The sequence below is a fragment of the Erpetoichthys calabaricus genome, chromosome 1, assembly GCF_900747795.2.
Source record: "Erpetoichthys calabaricus chromosome 1, fErpCal1.3, whole genome shotgun sequence".
In the NCBI taxonomy this organism is placed as follows: Eukaryota; Metazoa; Chordata; class Cladistia; order Polypteriformes; family Polypteridae; genus Erpetoichthys; species Erpetoichthys calabaricus.
In genome coordinates this window covers 289,191,638-289,217,677 of record NC_041394.2, presented here as the reverse complement: position 1 = coordinate 289,217,677, position 26,040 = coordinate 289,191,638, and the positions used below count along the sequence as shown (strand labels likewise).

The following is a 26,040-nucleotide window of genomic DNA, read 5'->3' as shown; positions in this document are numbered from 1 at the left end:
TAAGGCATGTCATATATTAAAAGGAAGTTGCTACTTTGAAAGCTCAGCCAATGATAAACAAAAATCCAAAGGATTAAGAGGGTCCCCAGACTTTTTCATATGACCGTATATGCACATTCTGTACAGCAAGCATTATGTAATTGAAAGCTTAATTCAATCTTCTGCAAATTTAATATAAAATAGATTTATTCTCACCCTGTCATTGCCTTACTAACAGACCCATATTCCTCCTGATCCTGGTTGGACAGCAAGCCTTATTTTATTTTATCCATCCATCCATTTTCCAACCCGCTGAATCCGAACACAGGGTCACGGGGGTCTGCTGGAGCCAATCCCAGCCAACACAGGGCACAAGGCAGGAACCAATCCCGGGCAGGGTGCCAACCCACCGCAGGACACACACAAACACACCCACACACCAAGCACACATTAGGGCCAACTTAGAATCGCCAATCCACCTAACCTGCATGTCTTTGGACTGTGGGAGGAAACCGGAGCGCCCGGAGAAAACCCACGCAGACACGGGGAGAACATGCAAACTCCACGCAGGGAGGACCCAGGAAGCAAACCCAGGTCCCCAGATCACCCAACTGCGAGGCAGCAGCGCTACCCACTGCGCCACCGTGCCGCCCTTATTTTATTTTTTTAAAATTATAATGCATCTGCAAAGTATGAAGTGCTTATGACAATGTTGCGTGGGTCCCATTTGTAGCAGTGATCCAGTGTCCCGCACTATAAGCGTATTGTGATGTGTCTTGCTGCTGCAAGGACAGCTGTGAGTAATGAGAAGCAGAAGTGGGGTGTAACCCAGGGAATGGCACTTTTTTGAAAAAGGAAAAGGACACCTCTAGTGATGCTCCAATCGATTGGCTAGTTTTTTCATTATCAGCTTTACAAAGCTTTACACTAATTTAGGTGTAGTGCTTCTTTAAGCAAGATACTATGGTAACCGGGCCAGCATACCAGTTTTTTGAGATGAGCCTGTAGCCTGCAGTACCTGTGACGTAGGGCTGCAACTAATGATTATTTTCGTAGTCAACTAATCGTTCAATTTTTTTTTTCGATTAGTCACGATTATTTCATGCCCAACTATTTTGAAGCCTGCGACCTATAGTTGTACATCCTTTTCTGGGGTCCAGTGCATGTCTTACCTCATCTGCTCACATCTGTCCACCTGTGAATGTCACCCTGATGTCTCTGCATTAACACGATTAAAATTAATAATAATCAAATTAAAATGACCAGTGAAACATATGAATTTGAAAATAATCAGATGTTTTTATATTAGTGTGACCATCACAATAAAAAAGAAATACATTAAATAATACAAACTAAAGCGTACCTGATCTTTAAACAAAAAAAGTGCATTTAACTTAAACAAAAAATACATTGTTAAAACAGAAATGTTTTTCATAATTTAGTAATAAATGACAAAATGTAGACATAAACTATATAATGTGTAGAGCCTGAAGTGCAAAGATCAAATAAAGACTTTCACAATAGGTTCAATGATGATACAATAGCTTCCGTGGTGCAGTGGTAGGAATTGCTGACTTATAATCAAGAGTCCTCCAGTTCGATCCTGACTGCCTCGTATATTTACCGTTTTGAGTAGCGAGTTGCTCTTATTGTTAATATTATACAATAAACATACACTTGATTTGCTATTGTTAATATTATACAATAAACATACACTTGATTTGCGTCTGTAACAGCCACTGTAAATGCATAGTAGTACTTGTAAAAGTTACCGTTTTTTTTGTTCACTTTTATTCTTTTAGTCACGTTCATGATACTACCGCCCCCCCCAGGGATCGGACGCTGTTACTTTTTATCTGAAACTGGGAATAACTGTAGATGTGAGTGGTGTTTTGAGACAAGAGAACTGGAAATTCTCTGATCTGGATGGATAAAAGCCGACACACAAACACTGGCGAATCTGCCTTATTCGTATCTCATTGTCACTTGATTTTTTTTTATTCAATTTTATTGATTGTTCTGCTTAGGCTGAATTAGTATGCACCTTATGGCCTGTGATGTCAAAGCCACAGACAAAAAAAACAGAGACACAGGTATATATAATATTTGGAATTATTCATTTTATGACCTTATAGTACATTTCGGAAAACATTGTGGCACGGATGCAAAATTATTCATATTATTCATATTCATTCGCATACCTTCTTGCGGTTGTAATCAGGGACCGCGTTTTTTTTCCTCCCAACCTTTCCCAGTCTGCACAGGACTCCAGGACATGCAGAGGAAAGAATGTTCCTCTGCAAGGTGAGCCAAGAACGCTCTTCTTTTCTCAGTGGACCCTGTACATGCCTTGCACAGTATATGTGCTTTGATCATCGCCAGGTCAAGCTTGTTATAGCACAAGCAACTGGCCACCTGCATGCTCCTGCTAGCACTGAATAAGCTCACACCTTCTGGTGTCAGCACACAGCACCAGGGAAAAAAAAAAGAAAGAGACAAATATATGTGACATTTTGAAGAAATCATTGTATGACCTGAATAGTACCAATCAGAAAACACCATTGCACTAATGCAATATTATTTGAAAATGAACAGATAGGGTGTAAACTTGTTACTTGTAAAAGTTAGCTTTTTTCACTTTTATTTTCTCTCCCTTCCCTCCTGATCTGATCCTAACTAACTAACTAACTAACAGCGCCAGCATAAATTCTCAAGAGACTGTGACATCACAGCTCCAGGATGCTTAAGTTTCTGATACTCATGCATCGCGGTGGTGCTGCCATGAAAAGAAAGCTCCGCTTTGCATAATCTGCATTCAACTTTTTTTTCTTTTTCGGTGAAGTGCTCCCACACTTCAGAAAGTTTCTGTCTAAATTTTTTTCCCATCTCCTTCCCCCTCCTCTATCCGACATTCTTTCTTTGTTGGCAGGACTGTGTGCAGTCTTGACAAACAATAACAAATGATACTGCCCCCAGACGTTCATGTAGTGCATTGCAGTTACAAAAACCAATGTGGTTCTTTGTGAGTAGAGCTCTATTGAAGGTTCTGTTTATGACGCGTCGACAATAAAAAAATCAGCATCAACGATTTTTTTGTAGTCAACGTCGTCGATTACGTCAACTAATCGTTGCAGCCCTAATTCCGAGTCCGATAACCCTTAAACAATCCTAATCTTAACAATAGTGTAACCAGGCATGCAATGGGCGTTTCGTGACAGATGTTATGGGCCTTTCATGATGCTGGGTTGTCACATGATAGACCTCGTAGGTACTGCAGTCTGCAATTACACCCTTGGCTTTTTTTTGCTGCCTGTCTGAGTTTGGATGGTGAACGAGCTTGTGTTAAGTACAACAGCTTACATTTTCATTTAGAAAAAGAAGAGAAAGAAAAATTTCTTTATTTTTACTTGTAAACATGTTTAGCATTTTTATGTTCTTGACAAACACTTTATGAATATTTGAAAGATCTGTGGATTTTTTAAAGGTTTGTATTTGTCTGTGTGTGTCATACAGTATAAATTTTGGAAATTACAAGTACTGCATTATTAAAAGGTAATCCATATTTATAATTACACTTCAAAAAGTTGGAATGTGTAGCTGGTACACTGGAAAATATGAAAAAAACCTGTATAAATATAGTTAATGTACATTTTAACAGCAAAAAAGGTGAAGTGAAATTGATAATGAAAACTTATTAAAAGCTACAAGTGCCTGTACATTTACATTTAAGCAGTGCTTAACTGCCAGTATCAATTAATTGAATCAATGTATGATAACACATGTATTTTTTTGTTAGACAAATGTTGAAAACTTTTTTTTAAACTAAGCCTTGTTTCAGATTAAATTTTTTCTGTAATGTATTTAACAATATGACAACTTGCAATAATGAGAAGCATTTTATTTTCTTTAATGCTGTATTACAGATAAATATTTTATTAGTTTACAAATATATATATTAAGGAAACTGCCAAAAGAGATCCTACTCTGCTGGGCCCTTGAACAAGACCCTTAACCTGTAATTGCTCCAGGGGCGCTGTACAATGGCTGGCCCTGCGCTCTGACCCCCAAGGGGTATGCAAAAACTACCAAATTCCTAATACTGTACAAGAAATTGTATAAGGCGAAATAAAGAACAAAAAAGCATAAAAAATGTAATTCTGTTCATAAAAAAAATGAAAATATAACACCTTTGCACCATAGTTGAACTACAAAAATGCCAAAGGTTAACACTTTAATATAGGACATAAGGCTTCTTCATGTTTGTTTATACAGGAGCTCCAGGAGCTAACAAGAAAGATGAGATCATAATCAGCCGATCCAGTAACATGACATAAGAAAATCTGATCAGAGCATCTCTAAGCACCTCCTTGGGATGAGTTGAGTGACAGGGTATGGGATAATACTTTCATGCGCAACAGGCTGAGCAGTTTAAGACTTGCGGACCAAGCCGTCAGCTCTAGACTGAACATAAGAAAGCAGTGTAGATGCTTGCCTTTTATAGAGTGCAGCAGCTCAGGATTTTTGAAGACTTTTACATTTAAATAACAGTTGCCCAAGTACTGCTAGGATTTGTTTTTATTTTTCTGTTGGTGTTTGACCTTGCTGTAACCGCTGTTACAGCTATTACCACAATAATAAAGAATAAAAAAAGCACTTACAAATGTACATGTAATGCACAGAATCGTTAACCTAAGTTCAAATATACTGAAATATTGACTTATTTTTAATATTGACTATTCCAACTTTAGATTTTGGCTGATTTAACAGCAGTACCACATATATAATATATATTAAATGGACTTTAAAGGAGGTCTTTGAGAAAATTAATAGTCATCGTGGGCTGTATATAACATGTTTTGAATATTGATAAAGTGTACGCTTTTAGCTCCATGGGCCATAAGTTTGATACCCCTGACGTGTCTCGATTTGTTGCTATTTCATTATTATTCTCAGTCATTGTGTAGCTCCCCTGGAAGTTTACTCCAGTTGATACCCACCAGTTTAAAGGACTTCCACAAAGGAAGTCTCCCAAATGAATTTGTACTCAGATGGCTCAGATTATAAGACAGAGATTTTACTGTAGAGCTAAAGGTACTTCTAACATTGCTGTTACACGCACAGCCAGCTCACACCTGCTTACATGACAACCAGTCATTTACACCATTGTGTAACTTGGTTTACCTTCCAAGAGGTGCAGTACATACATGTTTACTATAAAAATTTTATTTTAATTGATCGATCAGTTACACATACTGAGCAAAAACTGGCCAGTTCTGATACACTGCTGATAAAACACAGCATCAACAAATTGTTGCAATAAAGGCCAAGAAATGGTTGCCAAGTAGCTTACTCAGTTGGCAAGTGCAACCTGCCAACCAATAATGCTGAATATCATTTATAGTGTGTGTTGTGCTTAATGCTGCCAGATTTAAGCCAAGGACGGTTTTTACTGATTTATGAAGGATTTATTCTGTATTTTTTACATGCAATGATAGAAAAACTAAAGAAACTAAGGCAATGCTTGAGTAGTCACCTGATCAACTTACAACTATTACATGAATAAAAGCTAGTACTTCATTAATCTAAACATAAAAAAAAAAACTTTACTTTTTGAGGAACTTGCTGTCTTCAGAAATCACACAGTTGAAGTCCACATACAGTAGGTAGAAATAAGATCCTTCCTTTCAATTCAAGTTAAGGACACATACTTTGAAGATTTCATGCACTTGGTTAGTATAGTACCCAAAATAATAAACAAATGTAAGAGACAATGGAACATTCAAAGGAGATCTAGAATAAAGAAATTGAAAAAGTACTGTTCAAAAGAAGGGTAATAAAATTTCCAAGGCACTGAATAGACAATCCAAGGTATAGTATGCTCAAAAAAGAAATGGTGAAAATATGGCACAGCTCTGAATCTGTGACTAAACGAATATTCTCAAAGATAGTCTAATGAGGACTAATCGGAAAGGCTGAAGGTAACTTAAACATTATTGGTGCAAAAGACAAAACAAAAATCTCTTTGATTAAAAACATAATGCATCTTCAGAAATCTCTCCCTACCATTAATCATGCTAGTAGTAGCATCAGGGTATAGCAATGTTTTCTTAGGCGATTGCCTAACTGCAATTTCTGCCATAGGTGCCTTAATACTGTTTGACTTGGGATTGAATGCTGAAAATAGACTATTTGCATTTTTTGTTTACACTGCAAGTCCTGCAGATTTTTGTTTTTGTTTTAACATAAACTATTTGTGTTGATTAATGGCAAATGTAAAATTTTATTATGACCTGCAATTTTAGATCATCCAATTATCCATTCCTTGTCAACTTAATCCAATTATACTGTATTTATACAGAGAATAAAATAAAATTATATTTAAAATGAAGTTGCAACATGTATCCAGTCCTAGTGATGGTGTGATCAATCAACTCCTGATCCAAACTAGCCAATTTTTACTCCAAAGGACTTTATCTGTAATCTGTAAATTGACCGATCTCATAAAAGGATTTGATGCTAATGATGTCCACCTTTATGCAAAGGATTATGGCACATGAGGAAGTTCATGTGTTGTTCTGTTACTGGACTATGTCCTGTAAACAGAAACCTGTGGAACATTTTAGCCTTTTATTAGAATTTTGGCTTGTAACTATGACAAGCATTTTATTTTCTTGTATGCCAAATGTGTTGAGGATAAATGTGTTAAGTACATGTTTCATTAATTTAAAAAAGAATATTTTAAGGGGAATTTATTTATTATAATATTTTATGGTTACTGAACAATAAGTTTACTGAACTTAATTTTCTGAATAAAAAAAATTAACAAGGACTAATATAATATTGTATACAAAATGCTCAAATCTTAAAATTTCTAAACCTACACAGGATTATATGCCTCTGATGAAAATATGCCACTATGCTCATTTTCTGCCCTCAACTCAGAAATTGTTGGATAGGTTTTCATCATGATGACAAAAACACTTCAGAATTTTGACACACTCTCATACACAAACTGTTCTTTTTAGTACTATCCTGGAAGCAACATCAATCTGTTCTAAAATACTGGCTTTTGTCACACTGTTTGGTTGACAAGTAACTCTTATTCTCAACATTATAATAATTGCTAAGGGGTATGATCAGTCATCCGCAAATAGAAAAATTTGAGTGAGCCCTGCAATGGACTGCATTCTAACTCAGGGGTGCTTTCTGCCTTGTGCTCATTGATGCCAATATAGGATCTAGCCTCCCACAAACCCTAAATTGGACTGAGCAGTCTTCAGAATGCTGTTATATTACTGTTCATTGTAAAATCGGTCTGTTGAACTAATCTACAATATAATTTATGTCAGTTGTTCTGGGACACTGCGGTGGGTTGGCACCCTGCCTGGGATTGTTTCCTGCCTTGTGCCCTGTGTTGGCTAGGATTGGCTCCAGCAGACCCCCATGACCCTGTAGTTAGGAATATAGCGGGTTGGAAAATGGATGGATGGATGTTCTGGGACATAGGTGCATCTACCTTCAAAACCCTGAGCAATCTTACATCAGGACTTATAACTTATTGCTCTGGAATATGAAATATACTGAGAAGAATCATTTCACAAAACAAGGGCCTGAAAATAATATTCTATATCATATTAATGACTACCTGTGTTTCCTAAGACAATGGGCCTCGGTTATAGTGCTATCAGTTAACAGGACATATCAGAAATACCATATAACAAACAGAGTACTTTTCTGTATATATTTAATTTCTTTATTTAGTTTTACCAGGGGCTAATATTAGTATGCTGTGTTCCATTTATCTCAGAAGTCAGATGTCGGACCTGGAAATGATGCTACACCTAAGTTGACTGCATTCCAGTAAAACATGCAGAAAACCAAGATGGACATGTCCATTTATATCTTTATTCCAATAGATCAAACACTGTAAAGAGCAATTGATAACAACGCACTACATGGTATTTTGTGCATCCAAACACTGCAGCAATATGTCCACAGATAGTTGATACTTGGACAGTAAGTGTGTACAACTTATATAATGAAACACAAAGAGACAGAAGTGCTTAAAAAAAAAAGTACTATATCTTTCACATAAGTTTTCCATATATGTCACCATTTTGGATTGATGTCATAATCCTAAATTGGAGAATCTTGGACCTCGCAGACTAAGTCTGAGGTTCCAAGTTGGAAATCTGAGAACTTAATGGGGCTTCCCATTCGAAAATTCCAACTAGGAACTTGGAAATTCTGACTTGCCAATTCACATGGAACACAGGATAAATTGACCGGAGCTCCTTACTCTGGAATATGCAAGAAAGAATTAGCTATTAGTAAAACATTCCTGCAGCAGACAAAATCCTACTTGACCTTGGCTTTTGTTAATTGTCACTGCAAAACACAAATTTACAGGAAACAGGTTTCGATTGAAACAGGTAATTAGTGTAAATACTGGGAATTCTGGGTATAAATAAAATTTCAGCCAGTACGCACATCCTGTAAAAATGGTATCTTCAATCTTGTACCATTACAAAGTTTTGGAGGGTGTAGGTCAAAAGCAATATACACTGAATCATGGTTTACTTTAGATCAGGGGTGTCAAACTCATTTTGGTTCAGGGGCCACATACAGCCTAATTAGATATCAAGTGGGCCGGAGCAGTATTCATAACATAATTACCTATAAATAATAGTAAGTCCATGTTTTTTCCCTTTGTTTTCGTGCAAAGAAGTACAAGTACATTAGAAAATCTTCATATTTAATGAAATGTTTTACAAAACATATCAACATATCAAAACATATAAACAACCTCAGATTTCTTAAAACAAGTGTTTGCACAAATACAAACAAAACTTTAAGTCAGAGGCATTTGGAACTGAAAAATATAGTACTGCACCTTAAAATGTATGGCATTACATGAACAATTGGATTCCACCAAACCAAACTCTTTTGTAGTGAAGCTGTTAACTTACATTAAATTTAACATTTTTTTAACTATTTCTACAGCAAGAATTCATTTTCACAGAACTGAATTCTTTAAGTGCAATCGGTGTCTGAAGCAATATTTTAAAGGAGTTAGTCACATCTAGACTACTTTGTTTTTGCTCCTGAAACTTGCCATCTTTTGGTCTGCACAAGTGCATCAATATCAGGTGTCATGTCCTGACTAGTAGCCAATCTCAGAATGTCATCGAAGTGCTTGTTTGTGAGCCTTGAGCGCAATTTTGTTTTATTGATGTTCATTACTGAGAAACTTGTTCACAAAGGTAGGTTGTCCCAAAAATGCACAAAATTTTTGCAGCCAGGGCTGTTAATTTGGGGTACCCTGGCAAGAGATATTGATAAAATGTGCCCAAGCCCACTGAGGCAAACTTGTCCTTCAAATCTGCATCACATTGCAAATCAATTATCTCTAGTTGGATGTCGACAGGGACATCAGAAGCTTTGACTGTGAAGGGTGAGCGAAAAAACTGCAAATTCTTTCTCGAGTTCACCAAAGATCTGAAACCGTTTCTCAAACTCACACAGCAATCCTGCAATCTTGTCTTTATACTGTTTCATGTCAGCATTAATGCCTGCTGCACATACCTCTCTTAGGCAAGGGAAATGTGCAGGGTCACCACTTGACAGCTGTGTCTCCCACAAAGTCAGCTTCAACTTGAATGCACATATGCTGTCATAAAACTGTGACACAACTTTTTTGCAGCCCTGCAACATTTTGTTCAGAATATTCAAGTGCTCTGTAATATCCACCAGAAATGCAAGGTCCTGAAGCCATTCCTGACATTGTAATTCCATCACTGGATTTCCTTTTTTCTCCATGAATTGTCCGATTTCCTCTCGTAGATCAAAGAAACGCCTCAGCACAGCACCTCTGCTTAACCACCTTACTTCAGTGTAGTATGGCAGGGTATTAGTAACGTGATTGTCACTGAGAAGGCAGTCAAACTGACGATGATTCAGGCCTCTGGCTCGGATGAAATTAACAGTTCGGACAACCACCTCCATGACGTGATCCATTTTTAACGACTTGCAACACAATGCCGCCTGGTGCAAAATACAGTGAAATGTCCAGAAACCATCTCCTCCATTAGCGGCTTGTACTTTCTCTCTGAATTTTGTCACAACACCTGCTTTTCTTCTGATCATTGATGGCGCGCCATCTGTAGCCAGGCTGACGCCGCGGGACCAGTCCACCCCGACTCTGTCCAGCGCGCCATCCACAGAGCAGAAAATGTCCTCAGCTGTTGTGGTGTCACTCATAGGCACCAACTCAAGGAACTCCTCAGTGACGGTCAATGTGTCATCAACTCCACAAATAAATATGGCCAGTTGAGCAACGTCTGTAATGTCAGTGCTCTCATCAATTGTACAGAAAATGCAAGAAATGACTTGACCTTGTGTTTCAACTGCCTGTCTAAATCAGCCGATAGTTCCGATTTTCTCTCTGCCATAGTGTTTCTCGTCAGACTAATGTTGGCAAATGCTTGTCGCTTCTCAGGACACACGAGTTCTGCAGCCTTCATCATGCATCTTTTAACGAACTCACCGTCGGAATACGGCTTTGATGCTAATGCTATTTCGTTAGCAATTACGTAGGTGGCTTTTACTGCTGCTTCACTGACCTCTCGGCTCTGAGTGAAAATTGACTGCTGTTTTCTCAGACCCACCAGCAATTCATTTATCTTCTCTCTCCTCAGTCGTCCTTGCAAGATGTCGTATTTTCCACCATGATGAGTCTCATAGTGGCGCCGAATATTATATTCCTTGAGCACCGACACTTGTTGATTACACACCAAGCACACAGGTTTCCCATTTATCTCTGTGAATAAATAGGAAGTGGTCCATTTCTCTTGGAAAACCCTACACTCAGTATCCACTTTTCTCCTTTTTGACAAAGACATTTTGGCTAATGAGGGTGTCAAGGTGAGTAGAAAATAAGGTAGCCTACAGAGTGGCAGAGTTGTTGCTTCTTTTACTCTAATTAAAACAGTGCACCCCTCCCCTTTGACTAACACAGTGCGCCCCTCTCATCTGACTAACACCCTAGCAGATGATTTAGGAATTGCATTTTATTACGAATTTCGAGTTCGTGTCTTTTATTAATTTTTTTACTTTCAAAATTCATCCAGTGGGCCGGTTTTGGCCCGCGGGCCGTACGTTTCACACCCCTGCTTTAGATAGATAGATAGATAGATAGATAGATAGATAGATAGATAGATAGATATTTACAGGCTACACATTTGTTACACATGCATTCAAGGAACTGAACCTTTTAATCGTGTTGAACAATTATGAGAAAATAATTAACTATAATTGTCTTTGATATTATCATTTTGATTATTAATTTAAATTAACAGTACAATGAAAAATACACCTTGTCGTGCCAACTGCACATTCTGTAATGTCTTTACACATGGTACAAACATCATTGTTTAGGGAACCACTTAAGAAATTAATATGAAAATTGTTAAATACCTGGTTAGATGAAGAACTAGAAACTGTGTTTAATAATGTTTCTTTTTCATTTGTTACACTAAAAAACAGCACACTATTAAAATCTATATCAGTGTTTAATATAGTAGATACAGTACATTAGTAATATAAATATTATTAAATAAATAATTTTAAGTACAACACAAACATTTCTCCATTTCCCCCACCCCCAAAATGAATCATTCACTCTTCTGTGTGGTGGAATTTTAAATCCCTGTAAAAATGTTTGCATGCAGTGTTTTAACAGTTTGCACAGTACACTTTTGAAAACAAAATATTTCCAAATTATAGATGATTCTCTTAATTTTGGTACTTAAAATGTCTAAAAAGCGACAGATGATCTAGGTTCACCATTACTTATATACCTCAATTTTTCTGAAATCATTTGCAAATAGAAAATAAACAAATTCACACTTAAGATGTTGTCTGGGATCAGGGATTACCATTTAGCACATAGTTAGCCCTATGGTGCGAGTGCCCCTGTTTATGCAAAGCAGTGCTTGAAGAGGATATACATAAATGCCAGTATCTTATGAGTTGTACAGTATTGTTGTATTAATGCAATGAGCAAGTAGCATTGATCAGCCCATTTAATCATTGTGATACAATTTCTGTAGCTGCTTTATTAGAAATACAAGCGGCTGTATCTAAGCTTTGACAAACTTTCTCTTTCCATTTTACAACGCGTGATCACCTCTCTTGTTTTCTATTCAGGACATTGCAGCCACCATCCATCTACCCTATTGATTACTGGAGCTATTCACATGGCCCACCAATCACTTCTGTTGTGTTATTCATTTGCATAAAGTAAGCTCTCAATGCAGTGCATATTAAAATGATAATCACACTAATATTTACACCTGCTATTTCAAAATTTTGGCTGCTGTGACATCAACATTACTAATGTTCAGGCTTCACAATAAAAGATGGTGTAGTGGCATTTTAAATGCACTTCTTAAATATATGTGGAGTTCCAGTCAAGGTTGCCACAATAAACCAGCATTGCTTATTTGTAATTCCTGATACTAAATTGGAGGAGATAGTAAAGTAAAATACTGAGACCCAGGGAACACAATGCCTTTAATATTAGGGTCTGTGAAGTACATTTTGCTATTGTTGCTGTATTGAGAATTTCTGGACTGAAATCTAGTACCACTTTATAATACTACTGATTTTCTGCTCTACTCAATCAAAAATAAATGTATATATTTTTCTACAAAACCTCCTTTCATCTCAAATCTAAAATGATTTTGCATGTAAAAATATAGCAATGTTATTTTGTGCAAAAAAGCTATTATAATATTTCATCAGAGAAACAACATGGTATCATTCCAATTGCTAAATGACTACAAAATACAATATGAGAGCACTCAAATAAGGTTTTTTGGAATACATAAGCATAAATGGAAAAAAAGTTTTAGGCGGATAACAAAAAAAAAAAAAAAAAAAAAAAAAAAGTAATAATAATGGGTTTTCAATCAGCAACAAACAATACATTTCAAATGACCTGGCATGCAGACAATGTTTAAATTTTGTATCAAGAGTTCAAAATAGACACAACCTATCATTTACAGTAAGTTTAACCGATCCCTACTGCTACACTTTTGGATTTGGCATATTTCCCTAAAGAAATCAACCATTCACTGTACTAGATCACTTTATTACGGGATTAAATTTAAAATCAGCAACTGAATGGCCACCTCAGAATATGCAGCAGCCACAAATACACTACCCTAGTACACAGCACACTGGGTGGGATGAACAATGACCAGGTCATGCTCCATTTCTATCAAAGCACTGTCCAAACTCAAATGCTATTTACAATAAATGCTATAAAGGAAAAGAACAACATTCATAGTGAGGTCACTCTGCCACTAGCAACTGCAGATAGGTCAACCAGAATTAACCCACACGAGCCAGTTCAGTGAACCATAAATTAGGTAGGTGGATACAAGTCCTTCTGGGTCACTTGTAGTCCATCTTAACACGTGGCATTGATGGTGGGGGGACAAATAAGAGCTACCAAATGAGCCATTACCAGTCACTTTTTACTTTCTCCATTACAATAACATAGTTTCCCATACACTCTTTATGGGCAGAATGCAGGCACGTGCGTTTGGATTCTGTCAGTGAAGTGTTGAAAAAAGCTACCTGGCCAATCTAGTTCATCAGGAATGCTTATGCCTTCCACTGCTAATAGAACATCAAGCTTCTGCTCTCCTCAAACTATTATACCATCTGACAGTCAAAGTTAGTAAGGTCACTTAATTTATCAATTCCAACACTCAATTGAAGACTACCTGATGCTAGTAACATTGAACCACCAGATTTACACACAAACCACTATCATGTGACTAAGATGTTTTAAAATGTAAATGAAAAGTGAGGTCTGCCTTTCTAACAAGGATTTTAAAGGGTAAAATATGAACAACACTGGCATATTGCAAAGAGAATTATACTTCTCAGCAATCCTCCATCTGATTACATCCACCTGCAAATGTTCATTAGATTAGACAGCAATGTGATGATAATCGCATTAGGTACAGACTAAGAATTCTGAAAGGCTTTCAGTCTGTCTATACTTGGCTCTTTAAGTCATCATTAGAAACAAGTTCACTGCCTAAACAATGAAGTCTACACAGTACAGTAGATCATTAGAGCAATAATGCAGGTAACATATTGAATATATCCAGTGTCTTTATAAAGCATTTATCCATCAGTGAACGTTGTTTACTTTTTATGAATTACAATATTAAAAGAGAAGACTAAGCTTTAGCCAAAAAAGCAAACTATAGGTGAAAACATAATTGTAGAGAATCTTTATAATATGAAACTAACAATTGACCGTCACTCCATGACTAAAAATTTGTCAGATGCAACTACTGTATACCAGAAATTATACCTGTAAAGAACCTGTATCGATTTTTATTTTCTAAAATGCATAAAGCTCCCTCAAGCTGTATTCACAATTAGATTTGATTCTAGTGTCAACATACTAAATTATTTTCATCTGGGCCTCACAGTTTTACACTTTCTTATAAGCCATAATCAAGATATGGACAGTCTTTCATGAAATACAATTACTTTTGTTTTGTACATCTCCTGTGAATCCCAGTGCTGTGACTAACTCGGGCAATTATTTTAATGTGCAACGTATTCCAAGTCTCATCTGTGAAACACTGCCCAAACTAGCTCAGTTATAGCACATAACACACATATTTTTATCTAATTTACTTTACTTATTTTCCTTTTCCTGACTAAAGAAACACAAAAAACTTTAATTGCCTTCATGTTTTATATATTAAATTTGGCAGCGGAGCATAAATATCTTGAGTCCAAATATCACTATGCCTACATGGCAATTTTTTTTCTTTTTTCATTTTTCTAGGAGTATGGTTACCTCCCAATAATGTACATTTTACACTGATCAACAACTATAAATTATCCCAGTTCAAGAGAAAGTGTCCTGTTATGGACTATCTTCTTTTCCAGGCCTCTTTTTAATCTTGTGCTCAGGGCTGCTAGATCAAGTTCTGGCTCCCTAACAAATGTCTACTGGTACAAGATGACTTAGAAAATAAAAAAAATAAAATAGATGGAGCTCCGTGTGTGTGCATTATGCAGCTGTCTTGTATGATTCCGGTTTCCAGCTGCAGCTTTAATCTGAAAGGTAGATTCCTAAATTAAGCCATCGATTTTACAGTGGGTAAATCAACCAGTTATAGCAGAGCTGACACACTTTCACTTTGTCCCACACTAATAAAGGGAACTTAACCACACAATGTCCACAGAAGGCAAACAGTTTATCACTATACTGACTTCAAAAGCCATACACCATAAAAGCTATTCAGAAATTTGTAATTGCATTTACACAATGCATTCAGATCTCAAAGAAAATGAACATACTAAACCAGCGGTTCTCAAACTGTGCGGCGCGCACCATATGTGGCGTAATTTTGCTATTTGTAGGGAAATTTTAAACTTGTAGCATTGTATTGGCAGCAAAAAATATAGGAATAAATTTTATTATGGTTTCAAAAAAACGTTAGGGGGGCGAGATTAAAACTGTTATGAAAACTCGGGTCGCAAATATTTAAAGGTTCAGAAACGCAGTACTAAACAATGGACCCATCAGAAATCTTCACAGGTAAGCTAACAACAAGAAGAAAATGAGGGATAACGTAACCTTCTCAGACTCACTTCATCTAACAAAGGGATCACATAAGGCCAGCACTTATGTCTACAGCAATCAGCGCAAATCAGAAACTCCAAAATAACATACTATAATGCGCTGCAAGTTTAGCTTTAAAAGCAAAGAACACTTTATTCACTTATAATCTTGATTTGTTTTGCTTACCATCACTCTGAGGTTTGTGGCTTCAATTACTTAACTGCTTAAGGGAAAAATAGGTACAGAATAAACTTTGGTAAAAGGTAAAATATTTAAAAAAAGATAACAACAACACAGAATGATAAATAACACCACAGAATTAAAAATACAAAAACATTCATTGTTGACATTACTAACCAAATATAAATGTGAATTGGGATTTAAACACAGGAAGAAAATGTGTCATAAGCAGGAAATGATTATAGCATAAAGAACATGAAAGAAGCAGGATATGCCACAGAAATGGTTGGTCCATTGTCCAGGAGTAAACTAAACAAAAGGACAAAAAAAGCCCACTCTAACTCAGTCTAAATTACAAAAATAGAATGCAACAGATTATGAAGGTCAAAACCACTTCATGATAAGGCAAATATTTAGGAAGACAAACTTAACATGTTGAGAGCTATCTTCACACCACAGAGACAGCTAACAAAATAGCATTAAACATAGCATGAAAAAGTTAAAAAAGAGCATTGCCATAAGATTAGTATTTGCTTCTAATTGCATTCTAGAATTTCACAAAACACTAACTTTGCCTCACGTTATGCACTAAAGAAAAAAATGGCACTGCTGATTTGATAACTGATTAAAATACCTGTCTGAATGCTGCCAAGCCAACTATAATTGTATAAATCTTGGTATACATCAGCCACTGCTGAGAAAAACAAAATTTTAACTTTCCTGCATCTAGCAGTGAATACATGCTGTTAAGCACTGACCTGCAAAATACGAGGCTTCAAGATTAATCTTTAAGTGATTCAAGATTTATTTATCTGTCACATGTACACACAGAGGTATATCGTGAGCAGGCTGTACTAAGCAATTAAATTTAAAATAATATATTAAAAAGAAATATTAAAAACACTAAAAGGTGCAGATTCAAAATACAGTGGTACCTTGAGATACTAGTGCCCCACCGTACGAGTTTTTTGAGATACGAGCCATCACTAGGTCGATTTTTTGCCTTGAGTTACAAGCCAAAATTCGAAATACGAGCCATCAAAGAGCTTGTCGCCGCACATTCCGAGGAACTGACGACGGGGGAGTTGATGGAACTACAGACGCGGCAACATGCGGAGATTCTGCAAGAGATCGGTATCACGAAGGAGACAGAGGCAGAGGAGGTTACCTCATAATGTGAGATAAAGGAAGTGTTTGCAATGTGGGAAAAAAAGTTTCGAACTTTAAATAAAAGAAACACCCTGAAAAAGTTACAACTGATCGTGCAGTGGTGCTATTTAATGCCACTTGCCTAACGCTTGACTTTATTGAAAAGAAACCCTGAAAAGATTGCAACTGATCATGCAGCGGTGCTATTTAATGACACTTGCCTAAAGCTTGACTTTATTAAAAAGAAACACCCTGAAAAAATTGCAACTGATCGTGCAGTGGAGCTATTTAATGACACTTGCCTAACGCTTGACTTTATTGAAAAGAAACATCCTGAAAAAGTTACATGATCGTGCAGTGGTGCTATTTAATGACACTTGCCTAACTCATTTCAAAAACATTCTAAAGGGGAGAACTAAACAAAGCTCCTTGGATAGGTTTCTATTGAAACGCCTTGAGAATGAAAGTGAGGAAAGCGTGGCAAAAAAGAAAAAAAAAACTAGTGAAGAAGAAAATTAAGTTAAGCAAAAGTGAAAGAAAAAAAACATTACAATACACTAATCGGCTTCGCCAACATCTGTTTATTTCTTGAGATTCTTTTTTATGTATTAGGTTTTATTTTGTTTGTATACAATATTTGTTCATTATAAATAAATGTTTTCAACATAAGAAAAATGTAACAAAAAATTGGGGTGGTTTTTTTGGGGGCTGGCACAAATTAATCTCATTTCAATTAATTTCAATGGGGAAAATTGATTTGAGATACGAGCATTTTGACTTACGAGCTCGGTCACGGAACGAATTTAACTCGTATCTCAAGGTACCACCATACTCACAAAACTGTGATTATACAAAACACTAGCAAAATACCCGCGCTTCGCAGCGGAGAAGTAGTGTGTTAAAGAGGTTATGTAAACATAGAAGTTTAGTTTCTTTTCAATAAAGTCAGGCGTTAGGCAAATGTCATTGAATAGCGGCACTGCAAGTTTAGTTTCTTTTCAATAAAGTCAGGTGCGCTTTGTAGCGGTGAAGTTCTGCTTTTAAATTTTTTATTAAGAAGAAAAGAAAACCTTTTTAAACTGAGGGAAAATATACCAATAACAATTTGTTAAGGATCTGTTTTTTTGTGAAGCTGTCTTTACACAGCTTCTCCGCTGTTTCTCAATTGTGTAATGAATGTTTTCTTCAGCGCTCTTTGTGGCTGTTCCTTGTTTTCAGTTCACGTGATTACGTAGGAGGCGTGATGACGCGATACGCGACTCCGCCTCCCATGGCCATTGACCTGCACTCCATTACAGTATATGGACAAAAAAAGAGGTTCCAGTTATGACCATTACGTGTACAATTTCGAAATGAAACCTGCCTAACTTTTGTAAGTAAGCTGTAAGGAATGAACCTGCCAAATTTCAGCCTTCCACCTACATGGGAAGTTGGAGAATTAGTGATGAGTGAGTGAGTCAGTGAGGGCTTTGCCTTTTATTAGTATAGATATACACAGAGATATAATTGTTAATTAATTGTAAAAACATAATAGTTAATCAATGTAAATAATAGATAATTTTAAGGAATGCTTGACAAGATGCCATTATTTTTACTGCCTGGGAAATGAAGCCCTTTCTCAAGTCCTTCTGTAATGCAGGCACCTGCCAGATCTTAATAATTTAACACTTTCTGAAGAAGGGGTGAGGGAAGTTCTTCAGGACCCTGGTTACCATGGTAGTGCACTTTATTGTATATAGGTCCTGTGGCAAAAGTCATTTCCATACCAGTCAGTGTTGCATCCCGCTGGTATATTTTCAATGGATGCATGATAGAAGCAACTTCAGGACTGTTTTTGACATTCTGAATTTCTTCAGTTACTTTTTACAACATCTGAGGTATCTGCAACATTCAACCTTCTCTACTGCAGTACCATTAATGAACAGAGGTATGCTCTCAGTTATTCACTTCTTCTTTTCCCTGATGAAATCAATTATGAACTCTTTTGTGATCATCGATAAGCAGACTTTTTCTGATACCATATTCACAAGCCAGCCACTCTGTCTAGGTAGTGCTTCTCATTGTTGTTGCTGATGAGAACTACCACCATTGTATCGTCAGTAAATTTTATAATGTTTTTAACTGTACAATCATAAATATATAGTGAATATAGCAGGGGACTAAGAACTCCCCTGTAGGTTGCTAATGTTCAGGGCAATGAAGCTGGAGGTATGTTATATAACTTTGACTACTTGTGGTCTGGCAGACAAGAAGTCCAGGATCCAAGTGCACAGGGTGGAGTGAAGACCCAAATTGTGCAGTTTTGTTGCTAGTCTGGTGGGAACAATTGTGTTGACAGCTGAGCTAAACATGATTAAAAATGCCATGTGGGGTGACTGTTTAACAGTGTCCAAGTGAGAAAGAGTGGAGCGTAAAACATGGGAAATGGAATCATCTGTGGATCGGTTTACCTGGTAAGCAAACTAAAACAGATTTGGTCTCTAGGAAGGCAGGAGCAAGTGTGGCCCTTAATCAACGCATTTCAAAGTTACTGAGGTGAGAGATACAGGCCAGTAGTCATTCAACAACAACATTTATTTATATAGCACATTTTCATACAAATAATGTAGCTCAAAGTGCTTTACATGATGAAGAAAAGAGAAAAAAAGACAAAGTAAGAATTAAAATAACACAACACTAATTAACATAGAATAAGAGTAAGGTCCGATGGCCAGAGTGGACAGAAAAAACAAAAAAACTCCAGACGGCTGGAGAAAAAAAAAACATCTGCAGAGGTTCCAGACCATGAGACCGCCCAGCCCCCTCTGGGCATTCTACCTAACATAAATGAACAGTCCTCTTTGTATTTAGGGTTCTCATGAAAGTACTTGATGAGGATGGTCATATAGACTTCTGACTGGATGTGGAGGTCTTCTTGGGAACAGAGACAATGGAGATCCTTTTGAAACAAATATTGACTACAGACAGGGCCAGAGATGTGTTAAATATGGTGGTAAACAATGAAGCTAGTTGGTCAGCACAGACCTTCAGCCCAAGACTAGATATACCATCATAGCTTTCCTAGTGTTCAGACACATCAGAGGTCTACTCACACTGATCAAACACAGAAAAAGGTTGGTCACACCTCTAACTGGTGGTGTCATAATGGCTCCATCAACCATTGCAATGTTATCTGGCAGGCTGCTGTTGCTACCATCATCATCCAATTGTGCATAGAATATGATCAGTTCCTCGGCTAGAGCAGCATCTTTGTTCACCAGTGTAAGGGGCCTGCTCCTGTAATCTGTGATGGGTCAGACATTTTGGCACAACTGGTCACGCTGGTCAACCCTATCCCTGTATCACTGTTTCCAATACAGACTCATAACAGCATAAGACGTTTGACAAACAATATGAAATAAATCAGCCCATCAAGCTAATCTGCTTAGATAACAGCTATGTTGTCCCACTACATGATTGCATAGTCTGTTTCAAACTTCACCTCTTCACATAAAGAGTAGTAGATTTCAGGAAGACTTGAAAATTGAGTCACATAAAACAAGGACACCAGTATAAATTATGGTTAAGTGAAAGAATTCTGCTGGATAAACATGATCTGATGTCTTATCAACTAAATGTTATATCCTGAGCACATCGTTTAACCTCCCTGGGTTATAAATGCAGACGTATATATAAACCACCATATTGTGCATATCACTTTCAAAGAGACAGTAAATGAAAATAAATGTATAAATACATAACAAATGTTTGTTTGATTTTAGGAAAGTTAAAACCAACTCTGGCAGCATCAGGCAGGAAAGAACTGTAAACCGAGTGCCAGTCCATTATGTAACAAATTGAAAATTTGAGAGAAAAAGCAAAGTGACCTGAGGAATCTCAAGTAAATAGCAAACCACGTCATAAAATAAAGCCTCAAAATTTTATTTCAGCTAATGAAGTAAAGTACATAATACCACATTCTGCTCATACTGTAATTGTTATGGTAGCAGATGTGTTGTCAGCGATGTGTTTGTATTACCTAATATTAAAAAAGGGTTGATTACAAAATTTCATGAAGATTAAGAAGAAAAAAAAAGTCAAATATTATTGAGTTTTTTTTAACGTCATTTTCTTAACAGGTTAAAAGGACATATGTATTAAATACACATATATTAAATAAATACATATTAAAAGTACAGGAATCTTTTCTAAGATAAAGTGAATTTATGTGTTTTCAACCTGTTACTTTGTGCTCAGTGTGAGTTTGTTAACAAAAGAATATACAGTCAAAAGAAAAGTTAAAAATAAACAGTAATCAAGCAAGCTTTGCTCAAGGTTGACTTGAGGGTACAGAAAAAAAATAAGTGGTATCTTAAGTTGACAGCAGCACCATCTGTCACTGACCTAACATGATTAGCCATATTTTTGTCGATTCTGCATCTGTCACTGAACTCTTCAAACCATATAAAGCTAACTGGTAAGATTCACAATAATTCAGTTCAAAGGCATTAAATAAACAGATGTAGAAAAGAATAAGTCAAGTAATGACAGATACACAGATAGGAACAAAGCCTTGTACTAATAACCATATTGGAAAAAGCAGGCTTATTTTTAGTTGTCACAATAATGTTTCACACAAAGCATAAATAAGATCATTTTACAACCTGATATCCATTCCTTCAGTACTGAACTCCTAATATTTCCTGCCTTGTGTCTGATGCTGCTATGAAAAACACCAGGTATCATATAATAAAAAAAGACAGTAACACATCTATCCTAACATTTTAACTTGGGTCACAGAGAGCAAGAAGGAAAAGAAAGGGAAACATGGACTGGATTGGGTCCAGCACGAGTACCAGGACAATTTATAGCTGCCCAATGCATACAACTATGGATGTGGGGCTAAAAAAGAATACTCAAAGAAAACTCACGATACAAGAAACACAAACTCACTTTACATATACAGCAATTGGATCAGGGTACATAATTAGACTTAGTTTGCAGCACTCATCAGTGCCCCCATCCTAGTTATATTAAAACATTACAACAATCTATATGAGAACAGACTGATCAGCCCAATAAGCTTGTCCATCATATTTACCTAGATTCTCCAAAACAACATTAAGTCAAGATCTGAAGGTCCCAAATGTCCTACACTCCACAACGAAGTGCATCAAGAAACGCCACTAGGGCACCTTTATATGAAAAGCAATGCACCTGCATAATGCCTCACTGTGACTGTGACAGCCAAGTCAGAACTTTTGTAATTTGCTTTACAGTCATTCTGATGTGTATTCTGACCAAAGTGCGTATGTGTATATTTATTTGCTTATCTATTAATGTTTTCATTTATTTACACAGATTCTGTAAAAAGCCAAATTTTCCCCTCAGGACAAATAAAGTTGTATCTATCTACTTATCTCTATTTTAAACAATTATTTTATGTTTGCAATGCTGCTAATAGTGTTACAATAATGGTTAATTACAGAAGACAGAGGAGTCGTCAAATGCAGAACTTTATATGAATGGAATAATTTTTATCCAACGTATGGAATCTTATCCCAAGAAGTGAGCCACAACATTATAATAATTCCAACAGCTAGCATACCAAGTTTATTTATTAATTATTTATTTCAGGTAAGACTGTATGTAGACATACTCAACATACATAGGAAATACATTTAAGACATATCATGTACAGTGTATTTTTTAAAAACATACTCGAGGCATAAATGAAATGTTTTATGATCACTGGTTCTAAAGAGTAAAATTACATTGATTCTTTGTCATATATGAAGGCTAGACACAAGTCTGCTACTAACTTTTTCTTTCTCTCTTTAGGCAACAAAGAAGACTATTGGTCAGGACACACAAAAACTAAGAAATCTGAAATTAATTAAACTGGATGATGAATGTAAAGCTTCAATTCAGAAATTCAGAACCCAGACACACAACCTGAGTGTATAATTTCATTAATGGAGTTAATTTCCTCTAAAATCTAGTGGCATAGCTAGTTTTGGATTCTGCACAATAGCGGGAGCTTTTTTATATATATATATATATATATATATATATATATATATATAAAATGTTCCATATGACTTTAACAGATGAGCAAACAGCAAAACGGAAAGGAAACAGAAAACAATGCAACACCTGAATGTGGTGTGAGGCACACAATTATCCGCCTCTTTGGATCCCAGATGATAATCAAAGGAATCCAACATCTTTATAGCAGTTCACCACCTCAAAATGCTATTTTCCTATACAAGAAAAAAAATGCAGCAAACAACATAAAATACTATGCTACAATTTATAGTGTTATGACAGTATTCCAGCTCTTTGTAAAATAATCCACTGTTATGGCTAGAACTTTTTGACTTCTAAAAAATGTTAAACATGAAGTGCTATTCTAAATACTGTTTCTTTGAAATAAATGCTACTAACACCTTTGGGAGACTTTATTGTTGCATAAGAAATTACTGACCAATAACCAAAGAAGCACAAAGCAACATGTACAATAATAAAAGGACATATCCCTCTATATATGGAAAGCTCTTTATCTTGTAATATATGAATAATGACCCCCAGCTTTAAAAAGGCATTGTTAATACAGATTTCAAAAAATGGATGCTCAATGTTAACAGTTTTATCTTTAATTGCACATTTGGGATTAGGCAACAAGGCAGTGTACATTACAGTGCATAATTCTCATTAAAACTGTAACTTTTGCAGAGTTAACATTTTAAATGGTGGGAAGCTTGTTATCATCATGGAATATTAAAATAAGAAGAAAATTTGGATTGTGAGCCTGCACAGTCCATATCCTTCACTACAAGGAAACTCTTATGTGACAGAATGTAAACATTACATTCAAATATTGATACTCCTGTTGAGCATTGTATGTGTGTATGTTATACAATTTATATAGTAATATAATAATTATAATAAACAACTGGACTATTATTCATACATTGAATTATCTTATATTTTACATTGCTTTGAAATGAACTAACAATTTGCTTCGTAGAATGCCATATGATAAGTGTGTGCTGTGAAGATGGTTACACAAAATTAAGGCTGACCAGTTGATTAAAGAAAAAGTGATTGGTTCAACTGGGGAAATTATACTGAATTAAATCTTCACTGTAGCAATATTTCCTACATCTAAGTGCTCTGCTCATGGATTCATTCAGTGATTAAAGAGAACAGTTTTGCCTGTTGTCCGCAAAACCTGCTAGTTAAACTGGGAATAGGAATGCTCTGAACTTGATACATTCCAACATGAATCAGAACACACAAATAACATGACCACCAATTAAAAACAAAAGCACCACACTGAGTTTTTAAAAAGACTTAAATAGGACTCTTCACACACGTTGACCTGCGTCTGTTACTTCTTCAAGACAAGGCAGACTTAATGATCACAGGCAATTTAACAAGAATCCTGGCAGCTGCAGATTAAATGGTTCACTATACAAACCTGAGCACTACTGTAATTTTAATAAAACATTTATATGCTGTGAGGGATGGCTGGCATCCTTGTCCAGCTGGGATGCCTTCGTAATGGAAGGGCCCCTGGAAAGCCAGACGGCAGCCTCCCTAGGTTGCAGCAGTGCCCCAGATTCTAACAGGGCAGTTTGAGAATTGGAGTTCTTTGGCTCAGCCCTGTTGGATTCCTTGGGTGCTGCCAGGGGGTCCTGTGGGGACTAGCGAGATGTATTTTGTGGGGCTTCTGCCTTACTCGGAATTGCTGCCGGGCCAAATCTTTTGGATATCGGAAATACTTCCAGGGACCACTCAAAAGCAGCTGGCTACCTCAGCTCAAGAAGCCAGAGTCGGGAGTTGGAGGACAAAGCTTGCCAGGTGGAATGGAGGAGGCAGAAAATGTGAGAGAGAAAGAAGATGACAAGAATGTTGATGTGTGCTGCTTGTGCTTATATTTGTATTGTGCTTCGTGTTGTGGGACATCATGGCATCTAAACATTAACTAGCTGTAGTAAGGAAATAACTGAAGCAATCTAATCATTTTAAATCTGCAATAGATCCTGATAGAAATATAACCAAACTAAAAAAAATATGCAAATGTATACATAAAAATGTTATTTCCCACGCTTGGTAAATGTGACACAGTGTTTTTCCTGTATGGCCTTCATCAGGTTTGTAACTCTGGATGAAATTACACACCAGATGAAGGCTATACACAGCAAAAACATTGTGCCTCTTACCTCCTCTTCTCAGTATGAAAATAACCTTTAACTTTTTCACACAAATAAATAGAGAGGCAGAGAAACATTCTTAAGTGAAAAGCTACATAGAGGGAATAGATTAGAACCAAAAACATATGCAAAGCCTAAAAATATAATTTACAATTTCATTTCTAATAATTAAAAAAAATAGGCTACATTTTTGCATAGCCATATAGTAATGCTCTCATATTACATTAAAAAAAATTACATTTTTCAGTATTCATGAAAGCAAACAAAACGAGCGTGCATACAGACCTGGTCAATCTTATTCCTTAGTAAGCCTTAAGGAGGGATGCAGCTGTGGCCTTTTCCTGTCTACCCCCTTCCCTCAAAACCACTCTGGGAATGAAAGAAAGAGAAACATTCAATAGCCGGCTGTGAAAATACTTCCCTCCAACACTCTGCCACCGCACAAAAAGAAATAAAAGAACCACAATTTAAAGTATTCTAATTAAGTGCCTCCAACCTTCAATTCCTGAAGTCGCTTAACAATTCTGTATATGTTTTACCCATTCACATCTCTCTGAATTATATACTTCTGGCTCAAGATATGACAAAAGCATAATAAAAAATAATTAAAAACAAATGGATTTACATACTTCTTTTCTAGTGAAATACAGTACTTTTATATCATAACCACTGCACTTCATGAAAATTTACAATCAAGCCAAACTCGACTTAGACCATAAAGAGAGTATGTGAGTATTGGGCATTGTTCCAGACCTAGCAGAGATGAAGCACAACCATTTCTAGTCCAAGAAATCTCAATACAGCTCATTATACATAACTGTCTCTCAAGGAGATGCAGGACAGAAATTGAGTCATCCATCCATTTTCTTT

The 26,040-nt window shown here is 36.3% G+C and overlaps 2 protein-coding genes across 2 annotated transcripts in view; one reads left to right on the top strand and one right to left on the bottom strand.

Moving 5' to 3' along the window:
* The window catches only part of LOC127528026 (craniofacial development protein 2-like), a 1,148,403-nt gene that overhangs the window by 649,898 nt on the left and 472,465 nt on the right, over positions 1-26,040 (top strand). The window lies entirely within an intron of this gene.
* The window catches only part of gas2l3 (growth arrest-specific 2 like 3), an 85,771-nt gene that overhangs the window by 56,514 nt on the left and 3,217 nt on the right, over positions 1-26,040 (bottom strand). Inside the window, exon 2 of the mRNA XM_051928536.1 lies at positions 25,456-25,537. The gene's annotated coding sequence lies outside the window, so the exon portion shown is untranslated. The remainder of the gene's footprint in view (positions 1-25,455; positions 25,538-26,040) is intronic.